The sequence below is a fragment of the Pseudopodoces humilis genome, chromosome 3 (assembly GCF_049639895.1).
Source record: "Pseudopodoces humilis isolate 2021_Gansu_Grassland_sample_001 chromosome 3, ASM4963989v1, whole genome shotgun sequence".
Taxonomy (NCBI): Eukaryota; Metazoa; Chordata; class Aves; order Passeriformes; family Paridae; genus Pseudopodoces; species Pseudopodoces humilis.
The window spans coordinates 38568077-38590781 of record NC_142202.1 but is presented as its reverse complement, the minus strand read 5'-3'; the positions used below and the strand labels follow the sequence as shown (position 1 = coordinate 38590781).

At 46.8% G+C, this 22705-nt stretch overlaps 1 long non-coding RNA gene across 1 annotated transcript; it reads right to left on the bottom strand.

Moving 5' to 3' along the window:
* Positions 1 to 350: 350 nt before the first annotated feature.
* On the bottom strand, positions 351 to 16408 carry LOC106628372 (uncharacterized). Its single transcript, XR_001331750.2, has 3 exons — positions 16161 to 16408; positions 9965 to 10010; positions 351 to 660 (listed from the first exon to the last, which is right to left on the bottom strand). It is a non-coding gene; the product is annotated as an uncharacterized LOC106628372 (long non-coding RNA).
* Between the last annotated feature and the right edge of the window lie 6297 nt (positions 16409 to 22705).

Genomic DNA, 22705 nt, shown 5'->3' with positions numbered 1-22705 from the left:
TGCAACCAAGAGTCACCCTTTCCAAGAGGGATGCTGGAGGCTGATCTCCTTCCTAGGCTTCTTCTGCACCTGCTCTCTCCTGGGCAGCAGCCCTGACACCTGGGTGACCAAGTTGAGGACACACACCTCCACCACAGTGGGTGGTCAAGACAAAACCCCCTGCAATGGCTGGGTAGCCATGCTCACATCCATCCAAGCAAGAGTCCTGTCACCTGCTGTCAAGTGACACACTAGAAAATGTAGAAACCTTCTCTGCTGCCCTTTCCCCTCCAAATCCAGTATAAATCATAAATCAGAAGAGGTAGAAGCCAGTTAGCTTTTCTTCTTTGCTCACTCACCTGTCCCTTGTTCCCTTGCCAGAATGGAAAGCACAGGTTCCAAATGCACAGGAAGTTGTCTCTCGTTTTGACCAGCTCAGCTGGAAGCAGAAGGGCCTAATGCAGGTGGCATGAAACCTAGTCTGGTGAGACCTCATCTGGGAACTACAGAGTTCAAGACATCATTTGAATTTGGCAGCTCCCCTCCAAGCTGCCCACCGTTTCCTTGGAGCGGGAGTGAACTTGGGACCTGCCCCAGCTGGAATCTGGGATCCACTCTCCCCTGTGTGAGGCTCCAAAAAAGGGACAGAGCCTGTAAGCTGTAGAAGGCCTCCTCATAAAGCTGCCAAGAGAAAAAAATAGAAAGTAAAAATTAATTCCTTGAAAATACAAGACCAAACGTGTTTCTGAGCATTCCCATGCACAGCACTGTGCAATATACCTTTTGCAAGTACATTTTAACCATGCCTCTGTTGATGCTGCCTTGCGCCCCCTCTGGCTTGTGTTTAACTTTCCACAACAGATCATACTCAGCTTTGGATACAATAAAACAAATCAGTTTCTTCCTTTTTACTTGTGCACGTCATTAACATTAAACACATGCTGCAATGACAGCGGAATTGATGGCTGAATGGGATGTATTTTAATTTAAGTAATATTTCCATTAACCTAAAAGCTCTCCCTTAAAAGTCTGTACAATTTATTTATTGGAAAAATTCCAGAATAATTGTACTGAAAATTCTTCTCTGAATGATAATATGTCAGAGTTTTAAAGCTCTCTTCTGGCAGCTTTTCTTTTCGCCTTTGAACATTACTGACATAAGAATATATTTCTCACAAGTCTGATGTGTATTGAAAAAAAAAGAGAAAAGGAAAAGAAAGAGGGACTGCTGCAGAAATCACAGTAGGTGTAAAATGCCACAGCCCCAAATCTGTCCCCTTGGCTGGAGCAGTGCATCCCAGATTTGTTACTCATTTATGTTAGGTTATGGAAAATGCAGAGGATTAAAAAGGCAGAGGGAAGCAGATGCCATGCAGGCAGAGACAGCTAGAAGCCAATCTCCATCTGAGAGCACAGAGGCACTGCACCCAAAAGAATGTGTTTGGAGGCAAAACTAAGCTGTGGCAGCTGGGGCTGGGACAGAGAGGTGCAGCTGCACTAGAGGAGGCGGAGGAGCAGGAGGCATTCCTGAGCTCAGAAAACAGCAAAATCCACCGTTCAAAACAAATAAAAGCTGGACTGTCCTCCCACCCCCGTGTTTGTGCTCACTGGCTTCAGAGCACAGGGGCACGAGATGGGGTCAGAGCTGCCTCAGAGCCAGAGCTCAGCCTGTAGAGAGAGGCTGCTGCAGGTTTGCCCCTTTTCCTGCTGCCCACAAAGGGCACGGCTCCAGCTGTGTCTCCTCTAAGGATGTGCCACAAGGGCACACAAACACACATCTACGTGTGCTTTTCTGTGGGCCAACAAGCACATGTGGTCTTCTGTCCAGACTTCTTTCAGGGAGGAGAGGGAAAATCAGAGGTACATGACAGCTGTTGTCATGTCACTTTGTGCTCCACTGATCGATGTATGCAATCCCTAGCAACTCCAATTAAGCAATATAACGTGCCTAAATAGGACAGCATGGAACTTCTCTCCCCACGGAGCACAGCCCAAGATTTGAGATGCCACAGGTCAATGGCATTTGTCCAGCAGGCACATTTGTCCAGTCGTTGCTTTCCCCAGCCTGGGGAAGAGGTGGTTGGACAAATACAGGGGAGCTGTGGGTGTGTGAGGATGATGACTTCTCTCCTAAACAACAGCAGGCTTCTGACAGACATCAGCACAGAGCCCTGTGAGCCAGCACAGGTGAGAGAGAGCCAGGGGCAGACCCCCTGCTCTTCTCTCATCCCTGTGGTACCCGGCTGCCAAAGCCAGCCAGCCCCAAGACACAGCCAAGGCTGTGTGTGTGAAAATCAGACACAGCAGCCCAGCATCACCCCAGGGCCAGAGAAGTACAGTCAAACCTTCCACCCTGACGCAGGTCCTTGGGGGAGTTCAAATCCACTCTGAGCACCTGAGAAGCCACTTTGCCTACTCTGGCCAGCACAGGTGGATGCCCCACGCTTTGGCATTCTCCTGGGCTGTGTAGAAGCTGGGTAGAGGGAAGGACTGCACTGAGACCCTGGAAACTGGAACTGGTGAGCAGCTCTGCTCTCCTCTCTCCCTGCTACAGACCCAGGTTAGGCAGCAGCAATGAGGTCTGGATCAGAATGCAGCAGCTCTCTCCCTTCCTCCCCTCCATCCACTGCCAAAACACCCTTGGCTGTACCCCACGCCCCTGCAGTGCAGCCAGCTCACTATTCATTGTGATTTAGGGTAATTGTCAACAAGAGATCAGAAATTAATTGTATAAAGCAGCAACACCTCAGGAAAGCAGAAGTTACTTAGGATTTGGATATACTTCCTCCTGTCTCCACCCACGGGTTCTGCCTCCAAGACAGGCTGGTTTCTGAAGCAGTGGAGGTGGAGCTGTTCCAGCAGCAGGTGTCCAGCAGCTGGAAGACTTTCCACCCAACGGTCCAGCCCAGTTGTGAGAACAGCACTCCCATCATGTATGGGACATACCGCTCTGTATGGGGACGAAGAAGACCCATTTCTCTTCCTTGCCAATATGGGATTTCTTCTGGAAGATGACACTGACCCCACAGTGTCACGGTACTCACATGCGGATGTGAGCAGAAAAGAGCGTGCTCCCTTCCAGCCACAGCCCTTCAAGGTCTTTCTCCACGGTTAGGGAGGGTCAGGAAGGGCAGCCAGCCCTCTGTGTGTGGCCTGAGCCTGGTTAGCATCTTTCACTCTTCATCACTCAGCCATGCCTCCCATCTGCACTGGCTCTAGATGTCTCTCCCTCCCCTCTCCTCCCCTGGCTTCTCCTTGCACAGACTGATTTTGTGATGCATCCAAGGGAAGACAGTGAAAAAGACATTAAGACAGTTAACTCCTGCCTGGACAAGAAAAAATGCTCCTAATTCTTTGCCACCCATAGAGCTAAGCAAATCCACCTGCCTTCTACTACATGCAGCAAACTGATGCTGACCATCTCCTTACAGCCTTGTGCAGGGGAGCACATTACTGAGGAACAGTCATGCTAAATACATGACACAGAATGCATGAAAGGAAATCACTCTTATCACCAGCTTTTCAGTTCATAAGGCCTCTGCAGACAGATGAGGATTTTGCCTTTATATGTCTCATTTTTATCATTCATGTATCACCCTCTCTCTTTTTCCTTTGCCTCCCCCTCCGCTCCCAGCACCTACCCATGCTGACTACAGGTTTCAGCCTGTGGATTAGGCACAAGGCTGACTGGCAGCTCTTACAGCTGGGGAGCTAATTCACGCTTTTGCAGCTGGCTCAGCCCATATCTCTGAAGTCCTCAGTGGCTCTTTTTTCTCCACCTGGGAAGCAGTTATGCTTATCCACTTCGGACAAAATGCTATTTCCACTTAACATACCTAAGAATAGCCTGGGGTGTTGTTAAATAGGAAACCTAATGTGAGAGAGCATGTGTATGGACTGCTTTGCTTGGCCACACACAGCTCAAGGAGAGCCATAGAGGATCTGCATCCCCTGGGACTGATCTAAAAGAAACAGCAGCGAGAAGGCGTCTGGAGGACTCCATCCATCTCTCTCCCAGCAGGGCGCTAAGCAGCTACACTAACAGCAGCTGACAGTGGGAGAGTTAATGGGTGTGTGCATTAGCCTACATAAGCATGTTTAAACTAGGAGGGCTCTGCAGAAATCAAAAGGGTTAAATTTCTAAGCTTCCTGTTCCAGAGATCATGAAACTATCACAAAGAGACTTCACATCATCATGGTTTTTTACCTCACTCATCAGTGCAAACTCTAATGTGCATGTGCATACATGGGTGTCTCTGTATATGCTGCTCAAAGTAAATTTTTTCATTTCTCCCCACTACCCCCAGAAACATAGCTCTATTACATGCAAGATAAAGGAGGGGGTTATTTCTTTAAACTCAGAAATTTTCAAGTTTAAACTCACCCCTAATCTGTCCACTGGTCCAGGACAGAGTCAGCAAGCAGCTCACCATGGCTTGCCAGAGGTCTAACACCAGCTACCTGGTAGATCTGTGCCATAGTACTGGAAAGTTATGGAGACATTTTTTAACTTGGCATAAGCAATAGACACTGCTATTTGACTTAACAACAGATGCAGAGCCTTGAAGCAAATATTTCATGATAAACAAGAAACCTGAGTAAACAATGTGTATAGATATATAATTGATTATGGATGCACCTGGGACCAGAGCAAGATCTAGAGAACTTGGTTTTAGGAACAGTATCCAGAGGAAATACTTCTCCCCCCAGGTCTGACCTCTGACATGTCCTCGTTCAGCTCAGCAGTATCTAGGAGCTTAAACTGCCCTAGAAAGCTTGAACCATGTGGGTTGGGAATAGGAAGAGGGAATGGGAGTGAAGCCAGACCGGGAGAGCAGAAAATCTCTCCTGTAAAAGCTTGCAAGACCTTTACGGTTCATCATAATGGCTTTCTGTTGTTGTAGTTGCAGGGATCATTTTTTAAAACAAAGAGATAACGTTTGGTTCATTTCTTTCATTTTGGAAAAGGGCAGCTCCTAAGCCCTTATCGTTAAGAAATAAGAGCAGTGTTACATGTTCAAACAATTTATGTGAAGATCCTGCCATTTGTTATGGGAACAGCAAGTACAACTGCAAGTCCATTATCATCCTTCCCTGCCTCTGCATGCACAGCATGAGCAAGTGAGGAAGATTAGGGGTAAAAGCAATGGAGCTTGCAAAGTCAGTGACAAATATTCAGTACTTGAAACCCTCTTTGATGCTTCCCACTCTGAAGTGAGACTTTGATTTGGTCAGCAGTCAGACATGGACCCACTGATTTTTCTCCAATTTACTCTCAGTCTCAAAAAATAGCAACCTCTTTTTGTGATGTGATGGCTGAGAAGCAAGTGACCCAACACCACTGCAGTACTCTCCCAATGGCCCCATGAGCAGTGCTGACAGGAGGTGGGCAGCAGAACTGATACAGATAAGTTAATAATACTGGAAAGAGTTCCTGGACACCTGCCAATGTTAAAACCTGCCGGTGATATCTGCCTTTTTACTTAAAAAAAACCACAAGGCAATTGGCATTACATTCTGGTCTTGTTTCCAAACCCACACTTCCTGTGACCTCCACTCCCCATATCTTCACCCTCCCACTCACAGCTAATCTCTCCCTGCCTCTCCCCACTCCTCTGTTGTTTCTGCAGACAACACATTTATGCTGCTGCGAGCCTGCAGCAGCAGACAGACCATTTCTCATAATAAACCACTCCTGGCTGCACAGCCAGGTTGGGCCCTGCCACGTGAGCAGTCAGGAACTCACGGGTTTTCAAAAGAAGAAGCTTTGCAATCCAGAAAAAAATCCCTACATCTCCTGTAAGAAAAGCCAGTGCCAGGGCAAGCACAGAGGGCTGAAGGAGGAGGTCAGCAGGGACAGGGGGCTATGGTACAGCCCTCTATGGCATCCCACACGGTGAGTGCTCAGCAGTGAGCCCAGGGCGAGCAGAGAGAAGAAAAGCCACTTATTGATGGGCAGCAAGGAAAGGCAAGGCCCCTGCTGCAATTACTTAGCAAAGTTTAGCGGCCTTTAAACAAAGAGAAGGTTTCTGGGGAATGATCGTGACCAAAACAGCAATTTAAGGAGCCTCCTGGAAGTGTGCTCTAGCTGTGCCAGCACATCCTTCTGTTCAGTGCTTCTGTCCGCAGACATCATGAGGGAGGGAAGAAGAGAAGGAAGGAAGGAAGGAAGGGGCCTGTCAGGGCAGTGGCAGATGCCGGCACAGGTTTCAGAGGCAGCACCCATGGGCAGGTGTCCCACAGGAGGTGATTGTTTCCTACACAGAAGCCAGCAGCAGCAGGGGGGCCGACCCTGCCACCTCTCTGCCCCTAGCATCTCAGAGATGTGGTGGTGATCCCAGCACAGGGTTGGGGTCCAGAAGGTCTCCAGAGGAGCACCACCTGTCTCCAGCATGCAGGGCTGTGACTGACAGGGGAGGGACCTGGATGGCAGCAATGCCCCCTTCAACTGATGGCAGCTGAAGTGATGGTGGAGCAAGTGACACCATGGCATGACTCCTGCCAGGAATGCTTGAGTGTGGCAAAACCAGCCAAGGAACCTTACCTGGGTAGACAGTGAAATAAAGTAAAGCAGCAATGAGACCCTGGATTGATGAGGTGCCAGGGGACTGATGGGGGCCCTCAAGCTGTGGATCACACCCCATTATGGGTTCAACTGCTTTTGGAAGGAGCAGAGTGTGGAAGGAAACCACATTAGGGAGCAGAAATCCTACGTGGGCAGCAGAGGAGCACCTTGCTGGGGGAGGAAAAGAGGAACAGAGGGAAGTTGCTGTACTTGTTCATCATAATTGCAACTGTGTCTTCCTCAGCCCCTCCTACAGCATTCTCCTGTCTATAGTATCTTCCTCCCTCTTCAGAGGGAAAGATTTACAAGCTCAGTTGATATTATTAATTTCACTGGAAATTTAAGAGGGAAACCACTTGTAAAAGTGTTAAAACAACAAAATAAAAATGGCAGAGGGACAGGGCTGCTAGATACGGACAGTTACAGATGTCTTTGCTTGAAACAGAAGAACTGCACAGCATACTCCAGTCACCTGCACCAGCAACAACAAAAGACAGAAAAGGAAAAAAGGGCATAATTTAAAGATGAACAAACCTCTCGGCTTGGAGAAATCTGTGTCCCTCCACACCTGAGCTCAACTGCTTGCTGCAGGTCCCTGCAGCCCTCCCTGTGCCAAAACAGACCTGTCATGAGGGGCCAACACAGCTACTGTGCCAAGCCTAAGTACAGCATGGTCAATTTTAAACAAATTGAGATGTGGTAGAAAGTAACATTGCTGTGGGAACAGAAGCTTTTCTCTCTTCTGGCTGTCCTGTTGGAGTCTCAGATGCTTTGGACAGTGATCAATGAGAGGAAAACAACAGCATTTTCCATCTGAACTTGCTAAACAGGCACACTGGCACAAGCAGCTGCTGAACCAGGGCATCCCACTGGCATCTTCTTCCCGAGAATCCATGGCTGGAGCAAGATAAGTCCTTCTACAGAGGCTTGGAAAATGCACCACTTTATAAAATAAGTTTTGTATGAGTGAGAGAAGAATGAAAGTGGTGCTTTCAGATAACACCACTTTCAGTATCAAAACTGTGGTGTCAAGGCACCAAGTGAAGGCTGCCAGAGGGCACAGCCAAAAGTGCACTGAGACATGGAGGAATTGATGGCAGCAGCCTCCAGAACAGCACTGACACCCCAACATGTGGCAGGATTCAAGGCCAGACACCTGGAGGGTCCAAAGGCCCTGTCTCTGCAGAGGAAAGAGAGACATCTCAAAGTCAGGCTACCAAAGCCTTTTGGATCAAAAAAAACAGTGCAGAGGAGAGAAAAACATCACTTTATAGGAGTGAGCAGCAAATGAATACTCTGAATATTAAGTCAAAATAGACACAAGCCCTTGGGAACAGAGGGATCATGAGGTATGGGAGCTCAAAAGAGGGCACATGATCAAACTTCCCAGCCTGAACGGTTCCAGCGGAGCCACGACTCAGCAATGTGGATTATACTGGCTACCCCACAGCTTAAAAAATGGCCTGATTTCAAGTAGTCCTGAGTATGCAGCAGGTTCTCAATGAAAATTTAATCCATATTTCAGACTTAGTAAGTGCCTAATATCCCACCTTAAGCTGTACTCTGAAATCACCTCCTCAGGAGTCAGCTCAAGGTTCATGTGCACACATGTGACTGGAGTGCATCCTCATGTTCAGCCTCTCCTCTGCCAGGGAAGGACAATCCCTGCATTCAGCTGTCCCTGATACATCCTCTCAACCTCTCCTGCTTCAACACCACAGGAAGTATGGGGACACACCACTGAAGATAGTGGGAGGCCATGCTCAGAGCACTCAGAGGTGCTCCTGAGCATCTCTACACACGCTGCTTTACCTCACCTCCCTGCTTCTGCTGGTGCCTCACTCACACCAGGGCTACCAGCTGTGTCAAAGGCGTGTTGGCAGGGTGTTGGCAGGGACAGGTCTCTCAGGAGCAGACAGCAGGAGGAGAGGAGAACTGACCTTCCAGTAACAGAGGCTGGATGAAAGCATGACTGTAAAATAAGACACACACCAGCCACACGTTGCTGTGAAATTGTTCCTCCCAAAAACACCCAGCCTGATCAGCCGAGTGCTGGGACTGCTGCAGAAGACTTCAATCTGTTATGGTAGTGCTGGAGCCTAAAGCCATGGTGAAGGAAGTGCTTGCAACACAGAGATGTGCCTAAGCCCCTGCTCTGTTGCTCAACACTACAGTGCACCTGATGGTGCCATTGCCTGGTGCTAAAATCTGGGCTTTTTGCCAGAAAACTCACTCTTTTTCTGAAGTAAAGGAGGCATGGGTCTTTCTCATGCATTACCAAAACAATCCTGTAAATACTACCTCAGCCTTTCCTTTGGAGTAGTCCAAACCTCTGTAGGTTCCTACAGAGATTCTCTTTCTTCCCAGATGCTAAGAAGAATGGGGAGACCCTTCATGGCTCATTATCCTTGCTCTCCACCAACACAGAACTCCTCTCCCTCTCTACCCCACAAATCTGGATAGGGGATCTCTGACAACAGGGACTTACACCTATGAAGTGGTTCAGTGTCTTGGCAGCAGTGAGCAGGAAACTCAGAAGCTTGTGGATCCTGTGGACATGAGTCCAGCTCTCTGTATCTCCTAACACATTTTACAGAATTTAATTCATAAAGTTGAGCACATGTTGGCAGAGATTTGCAACAGACGGTTCACCACAAAGGTGCCTCTCCTAGAGAGTTCACCGTAATTCCCCAGTGTCTGTAACTCAGTCCTGTAATTGAATGAATCAGCAGAATTTTCTATCACTTATAGAGAACAAAAGACTTAAAATTTAACCTGAGTGACCTCTGAGGGCTCAGATCCATAGACACAATAAAATTCATGGCAGAGAAGGACACCAACACATTTATTTGGTGTTTTCACTACCATTTTTTTCATCTAGTCTTATAATTTACGAGACAGGGAGATCTGACTCATGCCTTTGGGGCTGGCAGGAAAAGATGCCCCATACATGCTTGTACCTTGCTGTGTCTGAAAAGGTCAACAGCACTCATTAAGTGGGTGTCAGTGTTCTCGGGGATAAAGCACCCACACAGCTGGCCAAGAGGTGCAGAGTGAAGCTGCAGTGTGTATTATGTCTTATGGAGCAGGATGCTAATTCACTGAGGAGGGGCTGACCCAAGTATGCAGCTTGGTCTCCTGTCTTTGTAATCTTCTGCCATCCTGTGATGTAAGGCTTACGCAAAGAAAATGTTATAATAAAAAATGTAACAATAAAGTGTTAGAATATCCAACATATTCATGTACGTGCAGTAGAGGTAAAGATATGAGATTTTTTTCCGCAAAATTCACTGTCATCACTCTATCTAGTCAATAGCACCCTTTTACACCACTCAGGCGAATTTCCATAGTCAGCTAAAGAATTCACCTAATGAACAGATTATGTTACTATTTGCTTTTGGGACTGAAATCCCTACTTACTGCTCATCTGTTTCCAAATAGTCATGGAACCTGTAGATGGGCAAACCTGAAAAAGAAAAAATACAAAAAACCTCATCCATTTATATGCTAAAACATCAGAGCTGTCTATAAAATGAAAGCTTTCTCCTTGCTCTTCTTAGAAAAACAAGCAAACAAACCGACCAACCAAATGTACTTGAAATCATGAGCGTATAAAGAAGGGTTTTTTCCTATTATCATAGCAAGCAGGATGCAATGCATACTACCAAAAGTTTCTCAGCTATACAGCTCTAAAGGGGTTTATGTCGGAAACGCTGCAAAAACAAACACGGCATGGAGCTATGCAAATCCAGGGTGGTTTGCTGTGGCTCAGTCCTATTATCCAAGTTAATGATGCTGTGGTGTCACAGCTGCACACCCCCACAGGGTGGGTCTCCAGCAGGGCTCTCCTGTATCCATGGAGCTGACACAGCCTCCAGAGGAGCAGCCCCAGGCTGTGGGGCCAGGGTCCTTCCTCACCCCTGTGGAGGGGGGAGTGGGGCAAAAAACAGGGAGTGCGGGAAAAGGGGAATCTTCGTCACAGCTGTTGAGATGGAAGAGAAAGGAAGAAAGTTTAACAGTGAGGAGCACTGAATAGGGAAATTCCTCCCTCTTACCCCTTCCCAGCAGGAGCCTCTTCCCTGCATCCCCTCAGCCTCCCTCCACAGCTCTACCCAGATGAGTTTCTCATGGCTGGAGGATGGGTAAAGCAAATGCTGCTGATGGCAGCTGGTTTTCTGCCAGAGGTTTGCATTGCCTGTGTCCGACACCAGCCCTGAGAGCTGCACTTTGTGTCTGGTTATTATTTTGTGACTTTGTTTCAAGCAGATATCCCAGCCTAAAACCTGATGGTGGTTGAAGCCCCCTGCATGGACCAAAGGTAGCTAAGAAAAAAAATCATCTGTTAATTTGGTAATAATGACCTTTATTATCCAGAAATTAATAAAAGTTATGCCCACTAACACACATTTGATCATTGTATTGAATCATACTTCTGAAGCCTGCTTAAGCCAGAGACATCACAGTCATTATTATGCTGGTTTTACCAGGCACAGTTTTTGGAAATCCTTCCTCTTCTTTTTTTGGATCTGCATTACCCATTTTCCTGCCTCTTCCCTGGCTACCGTGCCCAACAGCAGAGAAGGAGAGAGATGAGGAACTGCAGTCAGCACTCCAGATGCTTCTACAGCAGACAAAACCTCAGGATTCACCCCACAGCACTGGCTTCCCATTGCTATCAGTCTGTGTGAGTGCATTGCACCAGCCTACAGCTACAGTTCAACAAAATCAAGGCAGCCTAAGGCTGGTGTCACACTGCAATGAACCAGACCACTGACACCCAGGTGAAAGATTTCAGAGATTCAAATACATATTTCTTCACCTATAAAGGTTGCAGCTAAGAAAGGCTCTTCTGCATGAGATTTGGAGAGGCTCTCTCCTCTAATTCCCTGAAGAAAATCCAAAAGCAGAAAGCGAGACCAACATTGCACTGGTATATTGGCTGATGGGTACAAAATCTTCTGACAAGTCGTTTGCTTGGTCCTGATTGGAAAATATCTTTAATTAAAACACCACATCAGAATCCTGAACCAATTTCATCCCAGCCCCGCTAAGTGCTTTGTACAAAACATTAACTCTAAAATCTCATTACACATTAGCAATCCCTGTGACAAACATAAATGATAATTTAGCTCTAATGCATTCTGGAGCAAGCCATTTTTAAGATAGGCACAAGATATCAGCTTGCTAGGAGAAGGGGAAGAGTTGAATTTATCTGTCTCTTTATTTTTTAAACAAATGGCTCTAACTGGCTCAGCAATGGGCTGCACAAATCATTGTCATGTGTAGATCTGATAGTACATAGCAGCTGTTTAGCCCAAATCTGGCACTTGAGCCTGGGTTGGGTTTTGAAATCCTACCAGCAGCGCTGAGCTCCCAGGTCTTTAAGCATTCAGAGGAAGGAGACTGGGATGTCTCTTCATTTTACAGAACAGCAGGAAGGGAGATATATCCAGAGACTGCAGGCAACGTGGGCTTGCTCAAAAATACAGGGTGGAGCAAGGAGAAGGTGGAACTCGTGCCTGCTGTCACTACATCTGGCTTCCCAGGAAAGAAGCACGAGTGCAAAAAAGGCAACACCTGCAGTGGTGATGTGATTCCCCAGCACTAGTGGGAACTGTGCCCCACTAAACACTGCACAACCCAGCCAGGACAACAGAGGACACTGCAGTGGATAATAGTTATATTAAGTACAAGAACTGTCTTAACAACACTCCTCAGGCCAGAGGGACGGTAGTGGAACTAATGTTATTTGCATTTCTTGTCAAAAAGATATTAAATATCCCTTCTTCGATTAGCAGCAACATTTTCAGCCTCTCTCTAGTCTTGAAAATGACCTTTCTAAACTCCTCAGGCTGCACCTTGATCAATTTTCCTGTGTGAAAGTGAGCACGTGGGCTGTTAATTTTGTGAAATGGGGAATTTATGGTTATTTACTATGGGATTATGAAGCATGTACATAATAAATATTATACAGGGGTTTTAAAAATAGGCAAACCCTAAAATATACTTGAAATACCACCTACCAGATTTGGTCATTTCCTGGAAATCTAGAGCTGGAATCACTTTTTTTTTACTGGCTGAATAGAAGTTACCGAAATTTTCAGTGAAGGGAATGCTTTTCCCTCATCTGATCTTTTCTGGCTGCACTAGAAATCACAGATTATTTCTGATTAAATTTTGTATGGGGGGAGGGGGATGGAAGGGAGCAGATCACCTGTATCCACTCCCTTGTCAGAGCTGAAAGATATGCATGGGGCCTAATAATCAGATGATGTTTCCTCTGTTGCAACTGTAGAGAAAAAAGTGCAAATCAAAATAAGCTTGACTTGGACAATGTGCATCTCTCTCCTAAAAAAGACTTCAAAACCAGTATTTGGTCTAGCAAGGAAAAAAATCCCCCTAAAACTTAGTGCAGGATGGGTGATGGGTGCAATCTTCAACCAGCTCTTCTTTCAAAGCAGCAGTCGTGCTTTACTTTGCCCTACGAAAGTGTAGAAATTATTTCTACCAGTTTAATGGGTGTCCACACGTTAGCTCCATGTGCTTTTGAAATATCATTCTTGTGCGGCAGAAGAAGGAAACTAACCACATTAGATTTAAAAAAATAAAACATACTTCATTTTTTCTTGCAACTGAAATGCCATTCTGTGATTTTCCCTATTTCCAGTCCTGGAGGAGCTGCCTGCCCATCTGTACTGGGGCTGTTCCTCCCCTTTCCCAGAGCTCTGCAAGAGGTGTCAAGTCCAGCCATCTCCATAGAGAGATCTGCTAAATATTTGGCATTTCACTTACACCTCTGTTCCAAAACATTTGAAAGCTACCACACAGATCAGACAACCAAGTTCCGCTTGAGAGTCAGGAAAAAATGAGAAGCCCCAGAAGAGGTTTTTGTGAAAAGGCAACGATCTTGCATGTAGGGAAGCTGACAGCAGTCAGGTGCTGGGTGGTTGCCTGGGTACCGCAAAGCCGATAATTCCTTGGTTTTTACTGCTTAAGAATAGTAGCTTGGGGTTGCAGCTCTACCTGTGTCTTAGTCTGCAGTTAGACCAATGTCCCAAAATCATTCAGATTCTTTGGAAGACTTTTCCTTGAATCATAGAATACCCTGAGTTGGAAGTTACTCACAAGGATTATCAAAGTGCAACTTCTGGCCCTGCACAGGACAACCCCAAAAATGCCACCACATACCTAGTGGTGTTGTTGAAACACTTCTTGAGCTCTGGCAGGCTCTGGCAGGTGCTGTGACCTCTTCCCTGGGGAGCTGCTCCAGTGCCCACCCACCCTTTGGGTGAAGAACCTTTTCCTAATATACAGCCTAAACTTCCCCTGACACAACTTCAGGCCATTCCCTCAGGTCCTGTCACTGGGCACCAGAGAGAAGAGATCAGTGCCTGCTGCTCCTCTTCCCCTCATGAGGAAGTTGTGACTGCAGTGAGGTCTCCCCTCAGTCTCCTCCAGGTTGAACAGACCAAGTGATCTCAGCTGCTCCTCGCATGTCTTCTCCTCAAGGCCCTTCACCATCCTCCTTGTCCTTGTTTGGACACTCTGTAAGAGCTTTATGTCCTCTTTACGTTGTGTCACCCAGAACTGTCCCCAGCACTGGAGGTGAGGCTGCCCCAGCTCAGAGCAGAGCAGGACAATCCCCTCCCTTGCCCAGCTGGCCATGCTGTGCCTGATGCCCCCCAGGACAGGGTTTTCCCTCCTGGCTGGCAGGGCACTGCTGGCTCAGGTTCAACTTGCCAGTGACCAGGACTCCCAGGTCTCTTTCCGCAGCACCGCTCTCTCCAGACTCGCTTTTCCCATTCTGTGCATGCATCCAAGTTTGCCCCATCCCAGATGCAGAATCCATCACTTATCTTTGCTAAACTTCATACAGTTGGTGATGACATAGCCCTCTAATTTTTCCTGGAGACTTTCTGGCTAGCCCACAGTTTCTCATTTCTTCATTTATAGTTAAGCTTTCCTGAATTGTTCCCCCTCTAGAGGATTTGTCTTCCAGACCACCCTGCCATACTGCCAGGTCTCAATATAATTTTTCTTCCTCTTGCCACACCTGTGTGCTTGCTTTATAGAGGCAATTAGACTAAAATATCATATTTGGTAAAACTTTCAGTAACAAGCAGCATGATGTCAAGGCAGCTCTACTGGTGTAGCTGCACATGTGTTAGGTAGCTGTATTCTTTCTCTTCTCTGGCTTTCAAACAGAGTTCAGTCAAAAATTGTTGCATGTCGTCCACAGAAGGGGTGGGGAGTGATCTGAGGTGATAGCTTCTTTTGTCCTCAGCATGGCCCTTGGCTAATCTTTAAATCACGTCTGCAGGCTTTGCAGAAGTGAGTCCATTTTGAAGGTGACCAGCATGATAAATGCTGCAGGGTGGGAACAGGAGCTGTGCTTAAATTTGTGTTTGGCAGTGACAATCAGCATTATCAAGTGATGCTTCATTAGCCACGTGAAGAACTGAACAACCCTGTTGCTTTATTTGCAGCCTTCTGCCTCAGTTATATGCTGACCTTGGTCCACATAACTCCAGCCATAACACTGTCCTTTGACTATTCATGACATGCTTCACAGCTCTGCCTACATACCTGTGTCTGCATGCATACATAGCTGTGTCCCACACCTTGGGACCTGACCACCCTTGTTCAAAGGCAGCAACTCAGCCAAGGGAGCTTAAAAAAAATAATAAGGTTCAACTTGTTCTTCTCCTTAGTTCAGCTTATTCTTGTAGGAAGTTACTGCCTGTACTTTGTGCCAAACACATGTTCAAAAACTACATTTGGTTCACATCAAGAGGAATTTTCTTCTCAACATTGCTCCAGCAGAAAGTATAAGCTTCACCCAGTGCTGTGGAACATGTGATATTACTCCAAAAATAGTCCACTACTTCTTCAGCTTGAGAGTAACCAAGTTACATGTTGGAGAGAAAACCAGCAGCTACAGGCAGGGAACATGCTGGAGCAAGGGAGAGGACAAACAGGATCCTGAAAACCAACATGGTGCAAAGCAGCAGCAAAAAGGGGCAAGGGAAGTAAATTAGGATGGGAAGTCTTGGGAATGCTGGGAAACAGATGCAGTGACAGACAGGAGAGAAGCACAGACAGCCCTTTTGTGTGGGCTCTCAAACCCACATGGATCAGATACATCTGGAGGTGAAGTTAGCTGGGGCAGGTCAAACAAAAATAAGCCCTTGGTTGCAAGGAATGAAGTAAATCTCACCTGGCAATGTCTCCACAATGATTAAACAACTGCTGCAGACCTGCAGCTCTTACATTGCACACCATCGTTCACCTGTAGCCTGTTCGTGGTGGCAGGAAGGCTCCTCAGTGCTCTCACTGTCTTCTCCCAAATCAGCTTCCCTAGACTTTTTCCCTGCGGGTGTCCATGCCATGTCCTGCCCCTTTAGGCCACAGCTTCTGCACCTAGCTGTAACCTAGGGAAGGGAAGCACGAGGCAGGGGCACATCACAGCTGGCTGGAGCAGGGCTGCCCCACAGGAGCAGCCTGGACATGCCACTGCCACTGGCAGTCTCTTCCCTCTCACTGAATAAATACATGAATGCATCAGTCTTCACAGGATAACCATTACCCAGGTAGAAAAACAGGTAAATCCCATTACCCTCAGGACTTCTGCTCTCTGGTCGTCTCTCTTCCCCTTTGCTCGACCAGATGCTGTTCTCTGCCAGCCTCATTTCCAGAAGCAGCCCATAATAGAACAACCACTGGTGCTGCTGGAAGCTGCTGGGAAGAGAGGTGTGGGAAGTGGGAGGCCTGTACCTACTCGCAGAGATCTGTGCTCTTCTTCAGAAGCTTGTGGGGATCATATTCCAGCTCTGCAGCCCTTACAACTTCTGTGGCATCCCCTGCATAGTCTCCTGTGGCTGGATGTGCTACATGGAAGAAATTCCCCACCCCACCGGCTGTACCTGCTCCAAGGATAGGCTGTCCCAGCTCGGGTGGTTGTGCTGTCCTTTTCAGTGACCCGCATTCACAGTGATTTGTGTCTGCCTGTAAATCTGCCACCTGTGCCTGGTGCCATCAGAGCTCTTCCAGGAAAGCCCCGTGCCATGGCCTCACTGCCTGACGCTGACCCTGTAAAGGGAGGCTGGGACAAACCAAACTGAGTCGTGCACTCTGCTGCAGGCAGGGCACCCCAGGGCTCTGCAGCCATCCCTGTGGATCAGCCAGGCTCTCCCACAGGGCAGCAGCAGGGACGGCCACTGGCCAGGCAGGCAAGTCCTGTAGTGGGTTTTGCTCTGGCATCATCCAACAGAGCAGAGTAAAGCCACGACCACCCAAACAAATGCAAATCAACTGCATCAGCTGGGGGAAGACAAACATAAGGAAGAGGAACGGGGCATGCAGCAGCTCCTGGCGGGATCAGAAGCAGCACTGCTTTCACACACGTTTTGCTTAGCATAAAGGCTCCTGTGATGTTTCATGACTATCAAAGGCTTTGAAATTCACAGGAATTTCAAGGAAGGCAGAAGTTCATCTGAAATGAGAGAAAGATTATATTTTCCCTCCCACCATATTTCCAGCTTCCCAAGAATTTTCCTTTGAAGGCTGCACTGCTCCCAGGAATGTCTTTATGATGTTTTTTAAGTCATTTCCCATACAGGATCATCACTGCACAGCGCAAGCAAATGGTAGAGGCTCAGAAAGAAACGTATGGGGCTGACAACCGAGGGTGTGGGCGAGCTTCAGCTTCTCAACAAAACCAAATCATCCTACCACAGTGTAGTAGCATTGGTTAGAGGCAAGGGTACCAGATGTCCCAGAGTGGAGGGAGAGCAGGGATTTCCTGAGCAGCTGTTTGACTGAGCAGTGCCTTACTGCTTCCATGCTGGCTAAAACAAGAATACAGATTTGAGCTATGGGAGAAATTGCACTTTTTCAAAGCTTTTCTCTTAAGTACGAGACACTCCCATCTGGAAAGGAAAGCACCTGCTAACTGCCTGCAGTAAGGGAGAAGGGTCTCACAGAAAGGCATTTTAATTTCCAGCCCCCAGAAGGGCACTCCTCCACAGGTCTGCTCTGATATCTGACCACCAGGGAATACATAAGCATGGAGCAGACTGCAGAAACTGAGATGAAGCTGCTCCTTTCCCTCTGATAAGAGTGAGCCGATATTGAACCTATTAGTCAGATTATGGTGGATCTGAATTTGTTTCCCCTTGAGCAGCAGCTACAGAGACAGGGCAGCTGGATTAAGTTTCACTTTCCTATGTAAAATGACTTAACAGAGTAGATAAAACTTAATATTTGTGAAGGCTCATGTGTTTCCCTGAGACCTGATCTCAATAATGTCTTATGAATGCCTTGCTGATTGTTTAATGAATTATTTTTCTTCCTCTCAGACTGCTAATAATAAATTATAAGTAGAAGGAATGTACAGACTGCTTGAAATAATTCCTTGAATATGAGTTCAGCTGCAGAACTCATTCTGTTTTGCCTTCCGCTACCACTGAGCAAGTGCCTTTTGATGAGGATTTTGGGGCAGAGGAGCTCCTCCTGTTCTTGTGAAATAGGAAGGCCCTAGGGATCTGCAGGGCGATGAGTGAGCTGCATGGGGGAAGCTCAGCCTATCTGTGAAATACATGAGGTTTCAGCATAAACCAGCTGGCTGTGTGTGCACATTGTTGTACACCTCCCAGGTGAACTTGGCAAAGCAGAGGGACGAGGGATAGAGGAGCTTCAGAGACAAAAAGGAGGGACAGTCCCATTTCAAGGCTGTGGAAAAGGACTCAGGATCTCACCATCTACCTTTACCCGTCGTGGGCTTTAAGAGACATTCAGCGTGAGTCACATTCACCTCACACAAGTTTTGCTGTCTGAAGAGCTCACATCCAACCAAGCCACCTACATGGAGAGCCCAGGCAGATAACAGAGGAGGAGAAAAGTTCTTGTTTGTATCAGACTTCTCTTACAATCTAGGCTGAACTGCCCTTATTGCTGCCCACGTCCTGCAGCTGACGAGGAGCAGGAGCCTAGCTGAGAAGCCCAGATCAGAACTAGTCAGGCATCCCACTGCTGGTGCCAACAGCCACCCACCCACACAGGAATGTTATGTGGCTGTGTCTCTCCTAGAAGCTATTAACTAAGAGGGGTTTCCACATTAGTCATGAACTATATATACATATATACACTCTATAAAATATATATGTATTATGGAGCATAATCCACAGATTATGAAAGTCTGCCCCTTAGCATAGTTCACCCTGGAGGTCTCATGGATCATTTCACACATTTCAGTGTTAAATAACACTGAATCTCTATATCCATAGGCACATAAAGGGATCAAACTCAGCTATCCCAGTTATTCTCAGCAACACTTTGCTCACAGGGGGAAAAACAGAGCACCAAAAGAGGAAAGTAAATGAAGGACAGCATGAAAGACACAAGGTGCTAGGATGTCAGCTGCATTTATAAACTTCCATTATTAGCCTTCACCTTCATCCTTGCCTCTTCCAAATCAAAGTGCTTTCACTTTAAATAGTGCCATGCACTCAGGGGAAGCTGCTGGAAACATCCAGCAGTGCAGTTTTCTACATGCAGCCAAGCTAGACCATGCCCTGCATTCAAACTAGAGGCAAACAGGTCTTGTCATCCCCAACCACACATGGAGCTCAAAGCCAAGCGAGGACATTGAGGACTTAGCACTAAAAGGAGCAGCCTTTTGAAGAGAGAGGACAGGCACCATCCCACCCTGCAGTGTGGGCACAGTGTAGAGCAGGGAGGAGAGGAGAGGCTGCTTGTCCTGTCCCCAGGAACACAGAGACATGGGCTGGACTAAGCCAGCAATAATGCCATGTGCTGCTCTGCCCAGTTGCTGCACACCGGCCCAGCTGTAGCTGGCCAGGCTGGTGTGCACAAGAGAGAGTGATGTGCGACAGAAATCTTCATGGCGAGGGGTAAGAAAATGTTTTTTAAATCAAAAACAATTCTGCAGTTTTGGCAGGGAATGCCAAATACGGAAAACCCACTGAAAGCTTCCTAATTGCTTGCGCCAATTGTTTGGGCACACACACATCCACAACAGCATTTATTCCACTGGTAATGTCCGCAGTAAAACCAGCGTCCCAGGTTCTCCTCTGCCCAAAAGGCAGCCCTGAGGCACGCCAAGGCTGCAGGTTAGCTTGGAGTCTCAGTGAGGAAGCATGAGATGGGCAGGTCAGCACTTTCAGTATTGCTCATTAGAATGACTCACAGCTTGGATACAAAGCCAGGTAGACAAGGATTACTCATTGCTCCTTTCAGCTGATCAGAGCTCACCTCCTTCCAAAACCTGAATTAGCAATTGTCACCATTGCAGACTACAGGGTAACCAGACCTGCAGCAGGGCTCATTACCATCATTTAGGCTCATAAATCATCTTGTGGTGGGACACCACGGTGCTGCAGATGGGCCAGGAGGGATGCTCTGGCTTCTCTGCTCCATCTGCTTTCTCTATGACTCCCACAGCACCCACCAGCTGGTGGCACATCAGCTTTCCACCACCCTGTGGGAGAACTGCAGCTCCCTGCACAGGGAACAATCACTGTGTGGGTGGTCCCCAAGCTGGAGTCTGCCAGGCTTTAAGCCACTGCATAACTTTGCTTCACAACAGCCATTTGTGTGAGCCAAGCCGTGGGTCTGCCCCAGAAGTCACCACAGTCATTTCAAGGGAAAGAAAGTTCTAAGTGTGAAAGAAAGACATCTATGTCCTCAAAGACACATAGACACCTGCTGCTGAATGAAATCAAAGGTGAGGTGGGTTGCTTTGCTTTGTGGATTCGTACCAGGCTGGCACCTGACCCTCAGAAATAGCACACACTGAGGACTGAAAAGCAGAGCCCCAGGAAGGCTCTTATGTGTCATCCCAGGTCTTGTAAAGTGGCATGTTACAAACACCTGGGTATCCCAGTTCCTTTATCTCTGCTCTGATAATGAATTTTTTGACCTTAGCTAGTCTTCCCCACCTCCTAATCTGTATAAACCCACCATTTCAGAGGCAGCGTTTTTGGTGATGCATTGCTGACTCCTGCAACTTGGGCAAAATTGCTCCAGAAATCAAAAACTTGTAGGTCAACATTTATTAACTTTGTATTAAACTGTGCAGTCATTACTGCCCTTGTGTTTCACCATGCTCTTGGCAGTCACTACAAGCTCATTTGTACAAATACCTACTCATGTCTGTACTTTCATCACACTGGTTTACTGAAATAGCTCCCATATGGGAAATACATTTTCGTGGTTAGTTTTCTCTTTCCCCAGCTGTATTGCTTGCACATCTCCTTCTCCTTTGGTTGTCAGACCTGCATGGCACCAACCCACCGACCTCTCCTACGTTTGCTAGGGAGCTAAGGAGCATTTCCGTATTTCTCCACATTGGTAACATCCTTATTCTTAGTGTTTGGGATGTTAGAAAACAGGAGGAGAAAGAGATTTCTACCAAGAATACATGCCTTTGTTCTTAAAAAAAAATAAAAAATAAAAAATATCGTGCTTCAGGCAGTAATTCAGCCTCCAATTATTAGGGAGATGGCTAAGATAACCCTGTACCTAAAAGGCACTACAGCTGATCATTGAAAGATCATCTGGCTTTCCTGTAACAAGTCACAATAAAACAGCATATTTATAAGGATGCCTTCGGACAAACCAGTAAGGGGGAAGAGAGTGAGAGTGAAGGGGAGAAAACATCTGACCAAAAATTATAATTAATCTGTGGAGGAGCAGATGACAACTTAGGAGATCCGAGAATGCTCTTTTCACACTCATGACAATAGCACTGAACACTGCAGGTCTGCATTCAGGCCACCAAAAGAGAAATCTTGTGAAGCAAGCAGGTGGGGCTGATCTTAATGCAAGGAGGAAGCGTGTCTGAAGTTATCAATTTTCTTTTCAAAAAGATTCTTGCAGCAGGCAAGGATCAAGTAATTACTTTGCCCCTGTTCACAAGATATCTCAGAATAGTAACAGACCACACACCCAGGAGAAGATTAAAGGAAGTCAAGGGTCAGGAACACAGAAAAGCTTGTGATACAGAAGAGAAGATTTGCATGGCCATTAATATTTCATGACTTACAAGCCATGTGGTTCAGAACAAATATCTGCACAATAAAGCAGAACTGTCTGCCATCAGGTTGCATATTTCAAGACATACCTGAGTCATAAAGGTATTATTTACATGCCTTTACCCACGAACAGAATGCAAAACTGTCTGTTCCTGTAGGGGAACATGGAAAGCCTCTCTGAAGGCTCAGCAGGATATAAAGTGGGGCCTCTGCCCTCCACTAGACCTCTGCACAGAGTGAGTTTCAGCCTAAAAGCAAAGCATAAATAGCATTTTTCATACTGCAGGCCTATTAGATTCGCTACAAAGGAAAAGAGCTGCTGCACTGTCAGTATGTCTCTTCAGCCTCTACTCCAACCCATGAAACAAAAGTGCTATTTATATGCAAGTGTACAGCTAGCAGTGCAGACAGGAGATATTGTATTCTCTGTCATTATTCCCATTTTAGGCACATCAAGGCTGGTAACTGAATTTAAAAAACAAAACAAAACTCAAAAAAACCAAAACACCAAACCATAAATGACTACTTTTCTCCCAGTGAAAAGAACAAGATGTGTCAGGGGTTAAGCACAAGTATTTTGTCCTAGGATTTTGGCAATTACGCCTTGTGAGATTTCATTCTGGGAAAACAGAGTTTATTGTGGTGGCATAAGCAAGCCCTTTCCTCACAATCAAAGCTAGGAATTTTCCCTGCCTGCACTTGCCTGTATGTGGCTGGAATAAGCAAGTGGAGAGAGTGGAGCTGACTCACCAGCACAACCAGACTCTCCTGTTGCTGCCAGCCACCGATGGAACTTTTTTCCTGCCTTTGCACCTGGGCTCTCCCTTTCCCAAGCTGCTATAAGCAGTGAGGCTCCTGACTTGAAAGAAATGCTGAGAGCCAGAATGACACTGCTAAATCGCCCAAAGGAATTGCTCAGAGCAGGGAGGCATGTTAGCACTGCTTGTCAAAGCTGCTGCTTCTCTGAGTCTCTGTGTGTGTGTGTATGTGAAGAAAAAGGTGAGAGGAAATGAGAAGTTGTGGGGAGGAAAAAAGAACTAAATAAAAAAAGCACTGCACCAGAATTGCAGCCACTGTTTTACCGACAAGAATAAAAGCCCTTGCTTGG